The sequence below is a fragment of the Mesoplodon densirostris genome, chromosome 5 (genome assembly GCF_025265405.1).
Source record: "Mesoplodon densirostris isolate mMesDen1 chromosome 5, mMesDen1 primary haplotype, whole genome shotgun sequence".
Classification (NCBI taxonomy): Eukaryota; Metazoa; Chordata; class Mammalia; order Artiodactyla; family Ziphiidae; genus Mesoplodon; species Mesoplodon densirostris.
Genome location: NC_082665.1, coordinates 135,187,334 through 135,194,123, shown reverse-complemented (window position 1 = coordinate 135,194,123; position 6,790 = coordinate 135,187,334). Strand labels below are relative to the sequence as shown.

The 6,790-nt window shown below is 37.0% G+C and overlaps 1 pseudogene; it reads left to right on the top strand.

Moving 5' to 3' along the window:
- Positions 1-1,114: 1,114 nt before the first annotated feature.
- LOC132491524 (U6 spliceosomal RNA) lies at positions 1,115-1,212 on the top strand (annotated as a pseudogene).
- Positions 1,213-6,790: the final 5,578 nt, after the last annotated feature.

The following is a 6,790-nucleotide window of genomic DNA, read 5'->3' as shown; positions in this document are numbered from 1 at the left end:
GCAAGATGGTGTACACTCAACTAAGAATAAGGCCTCTGTTCCTTTAAGAGATGCTCTTAGAGCTGATAAGATTATAGGAATCACATCAAGTTTCAGTTGTGATAAAAATGTCATTCTGGTAATTTTTTTTTCTTTTTTATATCACCTATTGGAAAACCTGAAATATAAGTTTATGGGTTAAATTACAACGGAAGTTATTTGTGACAAAATGTGAACTTAGGCGATCCTTCAACTTGTCTCTTATTTCTTTGGGAAAAAGAATTCAACAGGGTACAGGTTTTACTCTGTGAATAAGAAGCAGCATTTAATTACAACAGACAGAATGGGAGCAATGTTATTTACACTGCAGTTACCTGAATTGTCCAATGATAACTTTTACTTAATCGCTGTCAGCTCAGCAGTGCAGTCTTAGGAGAGCAATGAAACTCTGGGTTCTTGTCATTTCTACTTTTTATTTACATATTTTTCGTTAAATTTGCTTAAATTTTTGCGGCCCCATTTTATCATGTAAAATTGTGCTAATTTCTTTGAAATAATTTTTTTAGACAATTTAAGATAATGAATATGAAGACATAATTTATATTTTAAAATATTTTCAAGCTTACCACAAAACAAATCTGAAAAAAATCATTCTGTTGACTTTTACATTAGGAAAGACACAAGATTCAGTTCTGCCTTCAGAGATGACACTTAGCTTTATGGATTACAAAGTATGTAATTCTAAAATAAAGTTCTTTAGATTGATTCTAATTGTCATGTCTGTTTTATTAGGAAATGTCAAAGGAGTGATGTAAAAATGATTCATGAATTTTCCCACAGTGAAGACCAAATTCAGCAGGTGTTTTCCTGGGCACCATGTAGGAATAAGAATAACAAATTGGAAAGTATTCCATGGTGTAGGTGGGAGTTAGTGGATCAGAAGAACTTTTTCTGTTAAAATCATGCATTTTTATTGTTTGGGCTTTCTAAAATGTGTTTTTGGATTTTTTAAAAAAGAGTAAACAAAATTTTAGAAAAAAATATAGCATGCAAATTATTTACATAATTGACTTAAATTGATATGTTTTAAAATTAAGTAACCCATTACAAACATCTAAACATATAAATGCCATGCTTGCTTTCGCAGCACATACACTAAAATTGGAACTATACAGAGAAGAATGGCCCCTGAGCAAGGATGACACACAAATTTGTGAAGCATTCCATATTTTTTGGTGTTGGGAAAGTTGGGACAGCCGCACGTAAATCAATGAAGTTAGAACAAACCCTCACACCATGCACAAAAATAAACTCAAAATGGCTTAAAGACAAATTTAAGACATGACACTATAAAACTCCTAGAAGAGAACATAGGCAAAACATTCTTGGACATAAATCATACCAATGTTTTCTTAGGTCAGTCTCCCAAGGCAATAGAAATAAAAGCAAAAATAAACAAATGGGACCTAATCAAACTTATAAGCTTTTGCACAGCAAAGGAAACCATAAACAAAACGAAAAGACAACTTACGGACTGGGAGAAAATATTTGCAAATGATGTGATTGATAAGGGCTTAATTTCCAAAATATACAAACAGCTCATACAACTCAATAACAACAACAAAAAATAACCCAATCCAAAAATGGGCAGAAGACCTAAATAGACATTTCTCCAAAGAAGATATACAGACTCCAAAAAAACACATGAAAGAATGCTCAACATCATTCATCATTGGAGAAATGCAAATCAAAACTACAATGAGATATCATCTCACACCAGTCAGAATGGCCATGATCAAAACATCTAGAAACAATAAATGCTGGAGAAGGTGTGGAAAAAAGGGAACACTCTTGCACTGCTGGTGGCAACGTGAATTGGTACAGCCACTATGGAGAACAGTATGGAGTTTCATTAAAAAACTACAAATAGAACTACCATATGACCCAGCAATCCCACTACTGGGCATATACCCTGACAAAACCATAATTCAAAAAGAGTCATGTACCAATATGTTCATTGCAGCTCTATTTACAATAGTCAGGACCTGGAAGCAACCTAAGTGTCCATCGACAGATGAATGGATAAAGAAGATGTGGCTCACATACACAACGGAATATTACTCAGCCATAAAAAGAAACAAAATTCAGTTATTTGTAGTGAGGTGGATGGACCTAGAGTCTGTCATACAGAGTGAAGTAAGTAAGAAAGAGAAAGACAAATACCATATGCTAACACATATATATGGAATTAAAGAAAAAAAAATTGTCATGAAGAACCTAGGGGTAAGACAGGAATAAAGACACATACCTACTAGAGAATGGACTTGAGGATATGGGGAGGGGGGAAGGGTAAGCTGTGACAAAGTGAGAGAGTGGCATGGACATATATACACTACCAAACGTAAAATAGATAGCTAGTGGGAAGCAGCTGCATAGCACAGGGAGATCAGGTCTGTGCTTTGTGACCACCTTGGGGGGGTGGGATAGGGAGGGTGGGAGGGAGGGAGATACAAGAGGGAAGAGATATGGGGACATATGTATAACTGATTCACTTTGCTATAAAGCAGAAACTGAGATACCATTGTAAAGCAATTATACTCTAATAAAGATATTAAAAATAAATAAATAAAAGTCTACAAATCATAAATGCTGGAGATGGTTTGGAGAGAAGGGGACCCTCTTACACTGTTGGTGGGAATGTAAACTGGTGCAGCCACTATGGAAAACATCATGGAGGTTCTTCAAAAAACTAAAAATAGAGTTACTATATGATCCTTCAATCCCACTCCTGAGCATCTATCTGGACAAAACTATAATTTGAAATGATACATGCACCCCCTATGTTCATAGCAGCACTATTCACAATATCAAAGATGTGGAAAAAACCTAAATGTTCATCATCAGATAAATGGATAAATATGTAATATATATATATATATATATATATATATATATATATATATATATATATATATATATATACACACACACCACATATATATACACACAAAGGAATACTACCCAGCCATAAAAAAGAATGAAATAATGCCATTTGCAGCAACATGGATGGACCTAGAGATTATCATACTAAGAGAAGGAAGTCAGATAAATACAAATACCATATGATATCACTTATATGTGGAATCTAAAATATGACACAAGTGAACTTATCTATGAAGCAGAAACAGACTCACAGATACAGAGAACAGACTTGTGGTTGCCAGAATGGAGGGTTGGGAGGGATGAATTGGGAGTCTGGGATTAGCAGACTCAAACTAGCATATATAGAATGGATAAACAACAAGGTCCTACTGTATAGCACAGGGAACTATGTTCAGTATTATGTAATAAACCATAATGGAAAAGAATATATCTATGTAAAACTGAATCATTTTGCTGTATAGCAGAAATTAACACATCGTAAATCAAACTATACTTCAATAAATAAATTTTAAAAATAAAATAAAAATGTCAGGATACTACCATAAGACCCAGCAATCCCACTACTGGGCATATACCCTGACAAAACCATAATTCAAAAAGAGTCATGTACCAAAATGTTCATTGCAGCTCTATTTACAATAGCCAGGACATGGAAGCAACCTAAGTATCCATCAATGGGTGAATGGATAAAGAAGATGTGGCACATATATACAAGGGAATATTACTCAGCCAGAAAAAGAAACGAAATTGAGTTATTTGTAGTGAGGTGGATGGACCTAGAGTCTGTCATACAGAGTGAAGTAAGTCAGAAAGAGAAAAACAAATACCGTACGCTAACACATATATATGGAATCTAAGAAAAAAAATAAATAAAAGGTCATGAAGAACTTAGGGGTAAGATGGGAATAAAGACACAGACCTACTAGAGAATGGACTTGAGGATATGGGGAGGGGGAAGGGTAAGCTGTGACAAAGTGAGAGAGTGGCATGGACATATACACACTACCAAATGTAAAATAGATAGCTAGTGGGAAGCAGCCGCATAGCACAGGGAGATCAGCTAGGTGGTTTGTGACCACCTAGAAGGGTGGGATAGGGAGGGTGGGAGGGAGGGAGATGCAAGAAGGAAGAGATATGGGGACATATGTATATGTATAACTGGTTCACTCTGTTATAACGCAGAAACTAACACACCATTGTAAGGCAATTATACTCCAATAAAGATGTTAAAAAAAAAGAATAAAAATAATTCAGTATAGACTCACATATTCAATTTTTTCTTCCAAAGACAGTAAGTACTTAGCTGAAAACTGAAATGTTTGCTAGTTTCCTTTCATTTTTTAGAATTTTGTGTACAAAAGAGGTTAGAACTTGTCATAACAAATTATACACCTTGATGGTTTGATCTGCTTCCATTAATTAGGCCCTTATTTTAATTTTCTTGGTTTCTGTAAGTCCAGGAAAGCTACAGAGAAGAAAATGAAGTAAATACAGAAAAGCCAGAGAGCAAATACTTAACCTAAGTAAATACTTGATATACTAATGTCAAGATGCTAGTAAAACCTAGTCTTCCTGATAATGAACAATCTTTACTAAATGATTTTAGCTAATCAACTTTGGCATCAAGCCAGAAATGAGTACTGACTGGGAACTAACAAAGCAGACAGCACTGTATGGATATAAGACAAACATACTTTTTAGAGGTGGGTTGTGAAGAAAGAAAGTATGGTGACGGTACTTGAAGAAAACCAGATGGCTATTAAAGTGGCAGTCTATGCAGGCCAAGGTGGGTGTGGAGGGAGCTGAGTGAATGAACGGTTTCTCTCTGAGAAAGAAGGAGGAAGATGGTTTTAGAATGGCTGAAAATATGGATCCTTAAAAATCCTTAGATTCTCTTTAGGCCAGCTCAATGGTTCAGAAAAGCATTTTAGATAATTTTGCTCTTATTTTATCTTACATATGTTAATTCACAAAATGCTTCGATTAACCAAACCTGAAATTTGTTAATCTAAAAAGAAATTTACAGCTTCTTTCAGTTTGTATACTGAAGGACACAGAGCAGAACTTTTCTAACTTAAAATTCCGATATCCACAAGTGGGAGATATGCTGAGTAAGATTTCTGTAGCTCTCGAGAAGCTGGAATAGTGCTCTGATTATCTATTGCTGTGGAACAAACTACCCCAAACTCGTTGGACAAAAACAACAATTACTCATGTTGCTCATGAGTCTGCAACTTGGTCAGAGCTCATGCACTGCCAGCTCTGGTGGCTGAAAGGTTAGAATGACTCAATGGCTGGGAGTTGGAATCATCCAAAGTCTCATTCACTCATATGTCTGGGGGTTGATGCTGGCTGTTGGCCAGGACCTTAGCTAGGGTTGTCAGCTAGAATGTGTGCACATGGCCTCTCCCATGTGACTGGTAGGCTTCCTCAGAGGAGGGTAGCTGGGTGTGAAGAGCCACTACTAACCCAAAACTCAGGTAGTAGGAGCTACCAGTTTCTTAAGTCTTTGGAGCCAGAAGCTGGCACAGTGTCACTTATGCTGTCCTCTATTTGTCAGTCACAGAACGCAGGACCAAAGGGAGAGACAGAGCCTCCGTCTCTCAATGGGAGGACTGTCAAAGAATTCTAAGACTGTCTATAAAAAACCACCACAGACAGCAACCCCATCGCCTTTCCCTCAACGATTAAGTTGACATTTTTTCCGAGCAATCTAAAATTATCCCGTTACTCAATAAACTGTTCAGATATGGGCGGAGGAGACAATATGCAAATTATTTTAGTACTTAAAAGCTTTCAAGACCACAGTTGAAAGTCACTGGACACACTTCACCTCATTAAGGCCTCAGGCAGTTTAGTTTATTAATGTGCTAGGCAAAATACTTCATTGTAATATTAAGTATGTAAAGCCATGCTTCAAGCAGCATAATCTGATTCTTGTGGTATCTGAGTGTTTAGAACAGTAACCATCAAGGACGTATTATAAGGGGTTTGGACATCATCTGCCCCTGGGATGGGAATTCATGTCAGGAACATATTTCATAAGAGGCAATCCTCTAAAATAATTCTTGGTCGTTAACACTTCCTAAGAACTTGGAAGATTACTAAAGATGAATGCTGACTAGCTAAAAAAAGGAAGGGAAATGAGGGGTGGCCAGTGAACTGATGGGATATTGTTAGCTGACCTCAAGATATGCAGGAATCATTCTGAAGTGTTTTCCTGCAGCATAACCTTTGTATGCTTTCGTTTGGATTTAGTCACTATGATCACTGAAATCATTGACAAGGACTTGCTCCAATGCCTATTCTTTACATAGGGTTGTCTGCAGAAGACAGGATCTGGATATGCAGGAAGCTCAGCCTTTCACATATCTGTAAGATTTAGGTACAGATGTATTAGTCTGGAATCTTAAGGTAATTTATTAACTCTGTTTGTGCTGCATCTAACTATAAAATATAAAAATTGATTCAATGTAGAAAAAATTTCCCATAATTATAAAAATCACTATTTTCTGATGTCTAATTGACCCAAAACTAATCATCTTTTCTTATTCTATCTCCGGTTCCAAGAAGTATATTAAACATAATCCTTAATTAGTGGCATACCATTCATTTAGCAATTATTTATCAATGACCTATTTATACCTGGCACTCTCTAAGCACTTGGGATACATCAGTGAATAAAACAATGGTCCTGGGCCTCCCTGGTGGCGCAAGTGGTTGAGAGTCCGCCTGCCGATGCAGGGGATACGGGTTCGTGCCCCGGTCTGGGAGGATCCCATATGCCGCGGAGCGGCTGGGCCCGTGAGCCATGGCCGCTGAGCCTGCGCGTCCGGAGCCTGTGCTCCGCAACGGGGGAGGCCACAAC